Source organism: Dermacentor andersoni, chromosome 1, assembly GCF_023375885.2.
Source record: "Dermacentor andersoni chromosome 1, qqDerAnde1_hic_scaffold, whole genome shotgun sequence".
Lineage (NCBI taxonomy): Eukaryota > Metazoa > Arthropoda > Arachnida > Ixodida > Ixodidae > Dermacentor > Dermacentor andersoni.
Window position 1 is genome coordinate 115,615,436 of NC_092814.1, and position 13,283 is coordinate 115,628,718.

The following is a 13,283-nucleotide window of genomic DNA, read 5'->3' on the forward strand; positions in this document are numbered from 1 at the left end:
CGCAGGTGCTTTTCACCGGCATTACGAGCGGCTCTTTGCATACCAGCCAGTCGATATCGAGGCATACAGAGCAAACTATCTTTCTCGTATGCCTCAACTATCAGCGGAAACGAAGTCACTTCTAGAAGCACCCATTACGCATGCTGAAATAGCAAGTGCTATAGATAACCTGAGCCCTAATAAGTCGCCAGGCCCGGATGGTCTTGGCGCGGCCTTTTACAAAGCGTTTAAGAACGAGTTGGTGCCTTTGTTGAAAGCGTTGTTGGACGAAGTTTTTGCTACCAACAGATTACCACCGTCTTTCTCTGAAGCCCATACCGTCCTTATTCCTAAGACGAACCAAAAAGCAATGCTGAGGCTAGTCACAGCATACAGACCCATTTCATTGACCAACACGGATTACAAAGTTTTAATGAAAGTTCTTGCTAGCCGATTACAGTCAATAATTAAGGATCTTGTAGGACCGCACCAGACTTGTGGTATAAAGGGACGCACTATTGCGACAAATGTACACACGATGAGAGGCGTCTTGGAATGCTGTGACGATTTTCGATATGCCGTTGCGATCCTGCAGATAGATTTAGAAAAAGCCTTTGATTTTGTCCCACACGAAATTTTGTTATTAGTTCTTGAGCACGTGAATGTAGGATCAATCATCGCTGATGGGGTAGCTCTGGCGTACCGGAACTGCTCAACACGGCTGATTATTAATAAGACACTGGGGGCCCCCATTAATATAGAGCGTTCCGTGCGTCAGGGGTGTCCTCTCAGCCCGCTTTTGTTTGCCATCTATCTAGAAAGCTTTTGTTTGGCAATCATACAAAATAGTAGCATAAAGGGCTTCAAACTCATGGAAGCCGAAGTGAAACTCCTGGCATATGCAGACGATGTAGCGGTGTGCTGTACAACAAAAGAAAGCATTACAGAGGTAACAACCATTGTTAAACATTTTGGAAACACAACCGGGAGCTTTGCAAATTGGAATAAGTGTCTCGGTTTTTGGCATGGTGAATGGCAGTCAACACCGGAAATGTTCGCCAACATTAGATGGATTAAAGCGCCAGCTAAATACTTGGGCGTTCCGCTCGAACATTACCGGCGGAATGAGGACTACTGGCTAGAAGAGGCCAAACGACTCAAGGAAAAAACAACAAATTGGAAAGGTGCTCATCTCTCGATGTTTGCGAGAGCTACTGTATGTAACTTGTTTTTAATAAGCAAAACATGGTACGTTATGCAAGTTTTCTGTTGCTCTCGTTTAAATGTGCAAAGGTTCCATAGAGTTTTCGCTGTGTTCATTTGGGCATCAGAATGGGAGAGGTGCAGCCGCACGAACTTATTTAGGAGAGTCAAGGACGGGGGCTTAGGCCTGTCACATCTTTTTGTGAAGCAGCTAGTAAACCGGTTTTTTTTTTTTCGAGACGTGCATGACCCCTTTCTGCGCACAATGTGCCAGTTACGACTGAACAAGCATCTGCCGATGTACGTGGTCTCCAATTTAAGTATGCCTGGTTCTCTTCGAGGGTACCTAAGGGAAGTCGTTGACAGTGTCCGTTTTCTGTCCGTACGTTTTTCTAATGATTATCTCTTTTCGGTGTCGCGGAAAAAATTGTACAGGGATGTAGTTGACATAATTATGCCGGTTCCGATGTACAGAGCCATAAACAGTGGAGGACAAGGAAACGACGTGTTAAAGCGTGTTAAGAAAATGCAGGTGCAGCCAAGCACTAAATCCTTTTTCTTTAAGTTGCATACCGGAACTTTGCCGGTACGGGCCTTTTTACAAGAGAAGGGTTTTTATTTACCATGGGGAGCAAATTGCCTTATATGTAAACAATTAGAAACAATTGACCATGTTTTTTTGCATTGTTGGGCAGGGGTTTTCTTTTGGGACGTTCTTCAAAGAACACTACAGAAAGAATTGCCTTTAAGTCCATTAGGTATTAGATTTCTGACAGTAGAAAATGAGGACGGCTTGCCTTTGGACTTAATTATGCTAATGGGCCTCCACTGTTTATGGAGGGCTCGAATGGCCGGTTTCTTTTGTGAGCCTGACAGCCGGCCTGCGCGGCTGCTCTTCCGGGACGATATTTCCAAGTTCATTGATGTAATTAAACAACAAGAATGTCCTCCGGATTGGCTGGCGAGGATTGAGCCCCTCGCCACATTAAAAGAATTTTAAACTGGACATGGCCAGCCACAGTGTGACTGACCACACAATATGCATGCGCACAAAGTTGAATGTGTGTTTGTGTATGTTTATGTATCACTTACCTTATTTCAAGAAATGATGCCCTTTGTGTTAGCTTGGTGAAACTTCCGGCAATAAAGAAAAAAAAAAAAGGGGTATAGCTCAGTGGTAGAGCATTCGACTGCAGATCGAGAGGTCCCCGGTTCAAACCCGGGTGCCCCCTTTAGAGCATTTTTTCTGTTCTCCACTTATTTTATAGCTATTATTGGCGGGCACTTCTCGTTGGGAGCTCTTCTCCGGGGTATAGCTCAGTGGGCTACAGTGTGCAACTTGTTTTTCGTAGCTAAGCTATGGTACGTTATGCAATTCATTTTTTGTAACAGAGCCAATGTACAGAAATTGCACAGAGTTTTTGCCGTGTTTGTGTGGGGTTCTGGATGGGAGAGATGCAGCCGCAACAATCTTTTCAGACGGGTGAAAGATGGAGGGCTAGGGCTGGCCCACCTGTTTGTGAGGCAATTAGTCGGACGGTTCTTTTTCTTCAGGAACAATGATAATTCATTTCTTCAATCGGTTTGCAAAGTTAGACTTGCGCATTTGTTACCCGAGTTTATTATAAGCTCTGAAAGTGTACCGGTGGCAGTGTTCGGATTCTATAAGGAAATTGTGCTGAGTGTTCGTTTCCTTGCTGTACGGTTTTCCAAAGAATATTTGTTTATGGTCACAAGAAAAAGGCTGCGCAATGATCTATTGGACAGCCTTTTTCCCTCACCTCGGTACCGAACTATGTGCAGTCGAGGCCCAGGCCAGAATGTTTTCAAACGTGTTAAAAAAATGCAGGTACCGCCTGGTATGAAAACTTTCTTTTTCAAGCTACACACAGGAACACTATCAGTTGCAACGTTTTTAGAAGAAAGGGGCTTTTACATGCCATGGGGCTCAGATTGCTTCATATGCAAACAACCAGAAACAATAGACCATGTCTTTTTACACAGTTGGGCGGGGGTTTTCTTTTGGGATGTTCTACAGCGAACAATAAAGAAAGAATTTCCTCTTGATCCACATGGCATAAGGTATCTACCGATAGATGACGAGGACGGAACACCTTTCGATCAGATAATGTTAACTGGCCTCTACTGTATATGGCGAGCCCGCATGGCTGGCTTATATTGCGATCCCGATGCAAGACCAGCCCGTGTTTTCTTTCGAGAACAAATAACACGTTTTCTTGATGTGCTTGCTACACATGAGTGCCCACCGCCTTGGATGGCCAGGATAGAACCCCTGGCTAATCTTAAAGAATTTTAAACAACGCCAGCTCACATATAACAGGCGGCTTTTACTTATTAATTTTTGTTAACGGATGAGAAGTTCATCTGTCTGTGTATATATGTTCCTTATGTTGTCCTTCCGATGTACTGCTGATTACCGGCAATAAAGAAAAAAAAAAGGGTATAGCTCAGTGGTAGAGCATTCGACTGCAGATCGAGAGGTCCCCGGTTCAAACCTGGGTGCCCCCTTCACAGCTTCTTTTTCTGTTCTCCACTTATATTATAGCTATTATTGGTGGGCACTTCTCGTTGGGACCTCTTACTCGGGTGTATAGCTCACTGGTAGAGCATTCTACTGCAAATCGAGAGGTCACCAGTTCAAACCCGGGTGCCCCCTTTACAGCTTTTTTTCTGTTCTCCACTTATTTTATATCAATTATAGGCGGGCACTTCTCGCTGGGAGCTCTTATTCGAGTCAACTTCCGGCCACCGAGCGTGACGGACGTGTGCTTCATGGGCTCCCGAGGAGCGGCTTTAGCGACCCAGCCGGGTCGCGGTATCAGGAGCACTGAAATGCCTGCCGGGATTATGGAATGGTTCTCCCGCATCTACCATCAGGTTCGAGTGTTTTGAACACAGTATTTTTGCATGGTGATGTCGCCGCCAGGCCATATCGCGTCGAGCATTTTCACGACACCCTAGTGCGTCTGTCATTGCTGCCGGATGTGGTTGCCCTTCGGGCTTATCAGATGAACCACCTGTGGGCCATTACTTTCAACAGCGAAGAAGCGAAGGCAAAGATTCTGCAGCCTGAAGCTTTCAATGTGAAAGACGACCGCTGCGTGGTTATTGACCCGACCAACCAAGGTGTCAGGCTGAAGCTGTTTTGGCTGCTTCACGGAGTGCAAGACGACGACGTGCGAGTGGCACTAGCAGCATTCGGAAAAATGACCGAAATAGCCCGCGATAAGTGGAAGGTTAAAGGCTACGTCGGCAGGCTTCAACAACACGGTCGGTTACACTGAAACTGAAGGTGGGTGTTACCATCGAGGACTTGCCCCATCAGTTGCGTGTTGGTTAGGACGTCGCTCTCGTCCATGTTCCTGGTAGGGCTCCGCTCGGCCTTCGGTGCCGTGGAAAAAGACATAAACGCCGTTAGTGTCGGGTGCCACGCTGCGGGCAATGCCGGCGTTTCGGCCACGATGAGAGCCAGTGCGTGCGTACCTAAGCTAATGTTACGGGTCAGGCACGAAGTGATGAAGCGGGCGAACACATCACGGATGAAGCCGACGCGGTCGAAGCAACCCGCGGATGTGGGGGAGATGATGCTAACAAGGAGTCAACATCCAAGGAAACCGCACTCCTTGCAGATACCAGCCAAGCCGGTAAGGGCCAAACCCAGCCGGCCGTCGCATCAAAGCCAGCGTTACTTCCGGAAAAAGCGGATAGCGTGAATGCTGTAAGCCTGGTTACGACTGGGCAGCTGGGCGACAACCAGGAAGACGCCGATGCCGAGATGGCCGCAGCGTCAAGTGTACCAGTGAAGCGGGCACATGAGGATTCGGATAATCAGGAACCGAGATTGGTCGATGAATGCGGCGAGGAGCCTCCGCCGAAGGCACCTCCAACGCGCCGCGGACCGTTCAAGCCCAAACCGAAATTGCCACAGGAACGCAATAGAGCGTCCGCTCTCCCTCCGCCTTAGCGGAGGCTCCTTTTGCCACAACGGTAGAAGCCCGGTCTTTGATCGGGTCAGTAGTAAGCTCAAACGACTTAATGAATATGGATGCACCCTGTTCGATGTGTGAGTAGAGTGATCGGCGTCTCCCATTTCCTTAAATGGCTACCAACCTCACGTCCAGCCTACGTGTGGCTACGCTTAATGTAAGGGGCCTGTCTGCGCGTAGAAGGCAACTGCAACTGAACCGCCTTCTGCTAGAAAACGACATAGATTTGCTCGCGGTTCAGGAAACTAAAATTGAAGACGAAGAACACAGACAGAATGGTAGCGGTCTATCGTAGCAGATACATCGTTTGTGTATGTCATGCTATTGGAAGAGCGGGTGGATGCGTTATTTTTTTAAGAAATGGTATTGGGGCTATTGATACTGTGTTCTCGTGTGAAAGTGGGCGTCTTGCAATGTGTGATTTTGAATCTGATGGAGTGGCATGGAGAGCTGTATGTGTATACGCTCCGAATGCAATTGCTGAAAGGGAGAGTTTCTTCCGACAGGTGAAGCCTGTCCTGCTTGCTTAAAGGCAGGTGATCTTGCTTGGTGACTTCAATTGCGTCTGTAGACCAGAGGATAGGACAACAAGCCGTTCGTTTCGGGACCGGAGTGCCGAGTTACTTTCAGAAATTGTAAGTGAGCATGACCTTGAAGATGTAGGCTTGATATCGACGCATGAAGGCCAGGCAATGTACACTCAATTTCAGGGAGCCAGTCATGCTAGATTGGAACGTATATACGTTCCTATCGAGTGTTCGCGGTTATGTTCTTACTACCAGACGATCTATGTCTTTTTTAGCGACCACTGCCTAGTCATGGTTACAATCGGTACGAGGAGAATAGCTGCAAAATTTAATTGGGACTTGTGGAAGTTTAACGATGAATTACTGGATGATAAAGAGTACGTGACTAAAGTCAAGGATTATATAGCGAACATGCTGCGAAGTAACTCCGGAAGTTTTATGCAAGTATCGGAGGGGTTCAAATGTGATGTTAAAATAGCCGCTATTGATAGATCATGTGCGCTTCGGCGAAAAGAAAAACAACGAGTTAAGGAGCTGCAGAGTGCCCTAGATATTATGCTAAGTATGGAGCGCTACGAGCCGGGACTGTTCACAAAAGAAACTAAAGAGACTAAAACTAAGCTCGAGGCAATACACGAAGAAATGTACCGTGGCGCAGTGATAAGGGCGCGTAACGAAAAACTGTGGTCCGGAGAGACGCCCACCAAACCCGCGCTCAGTGGTGAAAAAAGGCACGCTCTGTCGAAAGAGATAACAGAAATATGCTATGGAAACGATATCACAAATCGAAGAGAAATAATCAAGCAGGCATTCGTCGAACATTACACAGGTATATTCAGCCTTAATACACCGAAAGCTGACTACTTCAGAACAGCATTCTTATCGCTGATGCCGAGATTAGAGGACGACCCTGTGCACGCTCTTGAAGCCAGTATTACGGCTGAGGAAATTGAATCAGCGATTCTGGAGCTTAGTTCGAACAAGTCTCCTGGGCCCGACGGTCTCGGCGCATCTCTATATAATGCCTTTAGAACAGAAATGGCAGTCGCACTTGAAAGGCTGATTAGCGAATTCTATGAAATGAAAGCAACTCTTCCATCCTTCTAGGCGTCGCACGTAGTATTAATTCCTAAAACAAATGATGCGATTAAGTTACAGTATGTTGAATCATACCGTCCCACCAGTCTAACAAACGTGGACTATAAGATATTCATGAAGATTTTAGCTCGACGCCTTCAAGGTGTTATTAAGTCACTTGTAGGGCCACATCAGACATGCGGCATAAAAGGCAGGAGAATCTTTACCAATGTTCGCACAGCTAGAACTGTCCTTGAATGCTGTGAAGGAATGTCTGGGCGCGTGGCCATGTTGTAATTAGATCTGCACAAGGCGTTCGATAAAGTCGCACACGAAGTTTTGTTCTCGATCCTAGACCATATCAATGTTGTAAGCGTTATCACAGAAGGTGTTAAAATGATGTACAATGGTTGTATAGCAAAGCTGATAATCAATAGGCAGTTAAGTGATGGTATTCCTGTGCAGTCGTCTGTGAGACAAGGCTGCCCTTTATCTCCCCTGCTTTTCGCTCTCCATCTCGAGCCCTTTTGTTTGCGGCTGCTGAAGAGCCCAAACATCCAGGGTTACACTTTTCATAAAACTGAAGTTCGAGTTTTAGCATATGCTGATGATGTAGCAGTGTTTTGTACGGACCATGACATTGTTAAAGCAGTTGTACAAGAGGCTGTAAAGTTTTGTACTGCAAGTGGAAGTGCTATTAACTGGAACAAGTGTCTTGGTTTTTGGCATGGGAATTGGCAATACAAGCCTGAGACTTTTTGTAACATGCAATGGGCGGTAACACCAGGCACGTACCTTGGTGTGCCCCTCGAACATTATCGAGATAGCAAAGAATATTGGGACAATGAAGTAATGCGAGTGAAAACCCAGACCGGCAAATGGGGAGGGCACAAATTTTGAATGTTTGCAAGAGCCACCGTGTGTAATTTGTTTTTAGTCGCTAAAATCTTTTATGTGATGCAAGCGTTATGCATGACGAGGATGTCTGTGCAAAAGCTGCATAGAGTATTTGCGATGTTTATTTGGGCCTCAACATGGCAACGTACAAGTCGTAATAATCTGTTCCATAGAGTGTTGAATGGTGGGCTGGGGTTGTCACATTTGTTCTTCAAACAGATTGTAAGCAGGTTTCCTTTTTTCTGCGTAATCAAAAGGATGCTTTTCTGAGAACAATGATTCAAGCTCGATTGCGCGATTCATTGCCTGATTATGTAGTGTCGTCCATGTATACGGGGCCAATGCCTTTAAGTGCTTTCTTGCGTGAAGTGGTCGCTTCTTTCCAAATACTAAAAGCGAGATTTTCTAGTGAATATCTGGCCGCTGTTACTAGTAAGAAGTTGTATAAAGATCTTGTTGATGTATTCTTGCCTGTACCGTTATATCGTACTGTATTTGCTTTAGGTTCAGAATGATATGTACTTAAGAGAGTTAAACGAACGCCGGTAAGAGCTTCTGTTAATTCTTTCTTTTTTCAACTACATACAGGCACTCTCCCACTGAAACCGTGGTCGCAAAGCAGACCTTTTCGTAGCTTGGTCTGTGAATTGCCTTATATGCAAAAAACCGGAAGCGATTGAGCATATCTTTGTGGGCTGCCATGACGCGGTTTCTGGGGGGGCATATTCTAAAACGCAGCTTTAAAAAGGAATTGCGGTTAAGTGCTTTCGGTATCCGCTTACTGCCATGCGCGGAACCAGAGGGAGTGCCTGTCGATCTGTTAATGCTTCTGTTCATGCATAGCGTGTGGCGAACGCGTATGAATATTAGACATGAGCGCATTGTTCAGGCCCCAGCACATGAATACTTCATTGAGAGTGTGCTATATATACGCGAATTTACCTGTGCACAGAGTGATCCTCCTGATTGGCGAAGTGCTTTGGACAAAGTGACTAGCCTACATCGCTCTTATCACACCACACTGGTCCGGCATTGACTAGTTGTTTTTTATGGCCATGTAATATTCACATTGTACTGTCTTTTGCCAGACCGGTAATAAAAAAAAATCGGGGGTGTAGCTCAGTGGTAGAGCATTCGACTGCAGATCGAGAGGTCCCCGGTTTAAACCCGGGTGCCCCCTTTACAGCTTATTTTTCTGTTCTCCACTTATTTTATAGCAATTATAGGCGAGCACTTCTTGTTTGAAGCTCTTATTCGGCGGTAAAGCTCAGTGGTCATTCTGCATCCGGCAGCCGAGCTGTTCGGATCGTAGGGTCATGGCCTCTTCCGGGGCAGCGACAGCGGCCACTTTTGGTCGCGGAAACAGGATTGCAGAGGATGATAAGGAATATCCGTTCATTTTGCCACAACTGCCGAAAGGACGAGTTGCGATTAACACCGTGTTTTTGCACGGTGATGTGCGTGCGAGACCATACAAGGTCGAAGATTTCAGGGACGCCCTACTGCCGACGGGCCTCCTGCCGGACGTGGTATGCATAGGGGCGTACCAGATAAACCACGTCTGGGCGGTGACCCTGAATGATGCGACGGCGACGAAAAGACTGGTTTCCCTAAAGGACCTGCAAGTGAAGGGACGACGATGCGTCATCGTGGACCCGCAGGACCAGCAGGTGAAGCTTAGGCTTCACTGGCTGTTGTACGGAGTGGCTGACGAGGACGTCCGGACAGCGTTCGCGGCTTTCGGCAAGGTGGAAGAGGTGAGCCGGGAGCGGTGGCGAGTCGAAGGCATGGGAAGCAAGACGTCGACCACCAGGACGGTGCTCCTCAAGCTAAAGAACGGCGTTAAAGTTGAGGACCTTCCTCATCAGGTCCGCGTCGGCGGAGAGTTGGCCTTGGTGGTCGTGCCTGGTCGACCCATGCAGTGCCTGCGCTGCCAAGGCACGGGGCACGTCCGCCGAGAGTGTAAAGTCCCACGCTGTTCCAGGTGCAGACGTTTCGGCCACGTTGACGCTGACTGCGTCAAATCCTACGCCGCCGTGACAGGACCAGCAGCGACTGACGTTGCTGAGGAGCACGTCATGGACGTGGTTGAGACGGAGGACGCCGCCAAAGGAACTGGAGACTTGGTTTCGACTGCCACACTTGAAGGGTCATCTACCGCTGGCGCTGAAAGCACGGTGGCTGAGGCTGCCGAGAAGACGGGCAAACCGGTACAGGTCCTGCCTGCAGTGAGCCTTGCTACGGGGGGCGTTAACGAAGACGCACCCGACAACGACACGACAGCAATGCTGCAGGACAAGGAAGTCAATGACGGCGAGCGGACCGCGATTATTGGTGCCCCAGTCAAGCGCCCCCACGACGAGACCAAGGACAAGGACGGCGGTGCCACCAGCACCAGCGAGGGGCCGCCGACGAAGGCGCCTCAAGGAAGGCGGATGGGCTACAAGCCAAAACCCAATGTACCACCTGGAAAGAAGCCTGCGGGCAAAACGGCCACGCTTGACGACACAAACAAGCCGGGAGGTCCCGGAGACGGCTAGCCGAGGGCTAGTCGTGAACGGTAAGCACCATGCTCCGGGCCTGCTTTTCTCGCTAGCTGAAAATGGCTGAAATACCGTCCGTTATTATTGCCACATTGAACGTGCGAGGCTTGGCGGCTAGTCGTAGGCAAAGTCAGGTCCTACGGTTGGTCACTGACCACAACTTAGACGTACTAGCCGTCCAAGAGACTAAGGTTGATGGAGAGGAGCAGACCGGGAGCATGGTGCGACGATTCACGCACAGATATTTTGCGGTGGTTAGTCATGCGGTAGGCACGTCCGGGGGGTGCATTCTGTTTGTCAAGAAACTGCCTGGACTGCAGATTCAAAGTGTATATTCCTGTGAATCTGGAAGGATTGTTTTTTGCGATGTCGTGATATGTAATGTTGAATACCGTGTCATATGCGTCTACGCTCCGAATTCTGTCGAAGAGCGTGTCTCCTTTTTTACTAACCTTTATAAGCATGTCCGCTGTGATAAGCGCGTTATTTTGTTAGGGGACTTTAATTGTGTGTTGAATGCCAGAGACCGAGTGAATAATGCAGGTGTGCGCGACAAAAGCAGTAGCGTATTATCAAACCTAATAGGGGAAAATGAACTTGACGATGTTTTCGAGTGTCTGGAAGGGGGGCGTGAAGTGACTTTTACTCGTTTTCAGGGTAGTAGTCATGCACGACTGGATCGAATGTACATGTCGTTGGACATGATTCCAAGATGCCACAGTTATTGTGTAGTGCCCGTGTCGTTTTCGGACCACTGCCTCGTAAAATGTCACATAGGTGTAGTGAAAACGAAACATGCTTTTAATTGGGATCTATGGAAAATGAATGCCTTGTTACTAAACGATCAGCGGTTTGTAAAAGCAGTAAGGGATGCGGTTAACGAAGTATTCGATGATGCAACGGAAACAATAGCGGAGAAGTGGGAATGTTTTAAACAGAAGGTTAAAATTAAAGCCATAGAAAGATCGAGTTGCCTAAAATTCGAGAGGGAAATAAAAGAAAAGGGCTTAAGAAGACTGCTTGAGCAGCTGATAACGCTTGAGTGTAGAGAGCCTGGTACGTACAAAGACGACGTGCGAAACATCAAGGAAAAACTTGAAAAGTTCGACAAAGAGCGTTATCAAGGCGCTATCGTGCGTGCGCGAGCAGATGCACTAGTGGCCGGGGAGACGCCCACGAAAAGGGCGCTGGGTCTTGAGAAGGCGCACGGACGGCGAAACCACATCGATAAAATTCTATTGAACGGGACTGTCGTTGAAGACAGTGAGAGCATTGGGAGCGCCTTCTTCGAGTACTACCAGTCACTCTTTGCATTTCAGGCAGCGAATGTAGGGGGTTTTAAAGCGGATTTTCTTAATCTCATGCCGCGAATAAGTGATGATACCAAAGAACGATTAGAAGCCAAAATAACTGAGGGGGAAGTAGAAAAGGCAATCGACGATTTGAACCTTGGAAAGTCGCCTGGACCTGATGGCCTCTGCGCTGGGTGGTATAAGGCGTTTAAGAGAGAATTGGCGCCATTGTTGGCAGAGGTATTAAATGACGCGTATCAGCAGAAATGTTTGCCCCCTTCCTTTGGAAAAGCGCACACCATACTAATACCTAAGAGCGATCAAATAGATAAACTAAAATTAGTGTCGTTCTATAGGCCAATAACACTAACAAATGTTGATTACAAGATATTTATGAAGATTTTAGCTACTAGACTCCAAGGCGTCATCAAAGAAATAGTCGGAGACCATCAAACTTGTGGCATCAGAGGGCGAACTATTTTTTCTAACATTCATAAGATGCGATGTGTTCTCGAGTGCTGTGACGTCAACGGAGGTGGCGTTGCGGTTCTTCAGCTCGATCTAGAGAAAGCTTTCGATTGTGTCGCGCATGTTATTTTGTTTACCATCTTGGATCACGTTAATGTCGGTTCCATCATCACTGAGGGCGTGGCCTTGGCGTACAAGAATTGCACAACCAGATTAATTGTTAATAAGTCATTGGGGGCCCCCATTAACATTATGCGTTCAGTGCGCCAAGGCTGTCCCCTCAGCCCACTTCTGTTTGCTATTTATATAGAGGCCATGTGCGTGGCAATCAATGAAAATGACAAAATACGTGGTTTTAGATTGGCAGCGACAGAAGTGAAGCTATTGGCGTATGCAGACGACATTGCAGTGTGTTGCATAGATAAACCAAGCGTAACCGAAGCAATAACTGTAGTAAATCATTTCTGTGAAGTGTCTGGTAGCAGAGTAAATTGGAGCAAATCCCTCGGACTGTGGCACGGGGACTGGCTTTCCGCACCGGACTATTTCGCGAGTGTGAGCTGGGTGAGAACTCCGATGAGGTATCTAGGTGTTCCCCTAGATAGTTACAATAGCAGTGATGAATATTGGAGGAAGCAAACGAGTGAAATTAAAGAAAAAGTAGACAAATGGAAAGCTACTAACCTGTCTGTATTTGCAAGAGCGACAGTTTGTAACATCTTTTTAGTCGCCAAGTTATACTACGTTATACAAGCGTTATATTGTTCTAGAGTAAATGTGCAAAGGCTGCACAGAGTGTTTGCGGTGTTCATCTGGGGTTCAACCTGGGAAAGGTGCAGTCGAACAAATTTGTTCAGAAGAGTGAAGGACGGGGGTGTGGGTTTGGCGCATCTTTTTGTTCGACAACTAGTAAACCGATTTTTGTTTTTCCGCGACGTGCGCGATCCTTTCCTGCGCACCGTATGTCAGCACAGATTGACCGACGCATTGCCGGCACATGTTGTCAGTACGGCCGGCATAACCGGAAGACTTCGTGGCTATTTTAAGGAAGTGGTAGACAGTGTGCGTTTTCTTACTGTTCGTTTTTCAAGTGATTACTTGTGTCAAGTGAAAAGGAAAACGCTGTATAAAGATGTGTGCGACATTGTTTTCCCAGTGCCGTTATACAGAGCCATGTACAGTGGAGGGCCAGGACAGGACGTCCTTAAACGGGTTAAACGCATGCAGGTGCCACCAGGGGTAAAATCCTTCTTTTTTAGGCTCCACACTGGAACCCTGTCCGTGAAGACT

The 13,283-nt window shown here is 47.3% G+C and overlaps 3 non-coding genes across 3 annotated transcripts; all 3 read left to right on the forward strand.

Moving 5' to 3' along the window:
• Positions 1-2,342: 2,342 nt before the first annotated feature.
• Positions 2,343-2,414, forward strand: TRNAC-GCA (transfer RNA cysteine (anticodon GCA)). The gene has a single exon. It is a non-coding gene; the product is annotated as a tRNA-Cys (tRNA).
• Positions 2,415-3,639: 1,225 nt separating this feature from the next.
• On the forward strand, positions 3,640-3,714 carry TRNAC-GCA (transfer RNA cysteine (anticodon GCA)). Its single transcript has one exon. It is a non-coding gene; the product is annotated as a tRNA-Cys (tRNA).
• A 5,084-nt stretch (positions 3,715-8,798) lies between these two features.
• Positions 8,799-8,870, forward strand: TRNAC-GCA (transfer RNA cysteine (anticodon GCA)). The gene has a single exon. It is a non-coding gene; the product is annotated as a tRNA-Cys (tRNA).
• Positions 8,871-13,283: the final 4,413 nt, after the last annotated feature.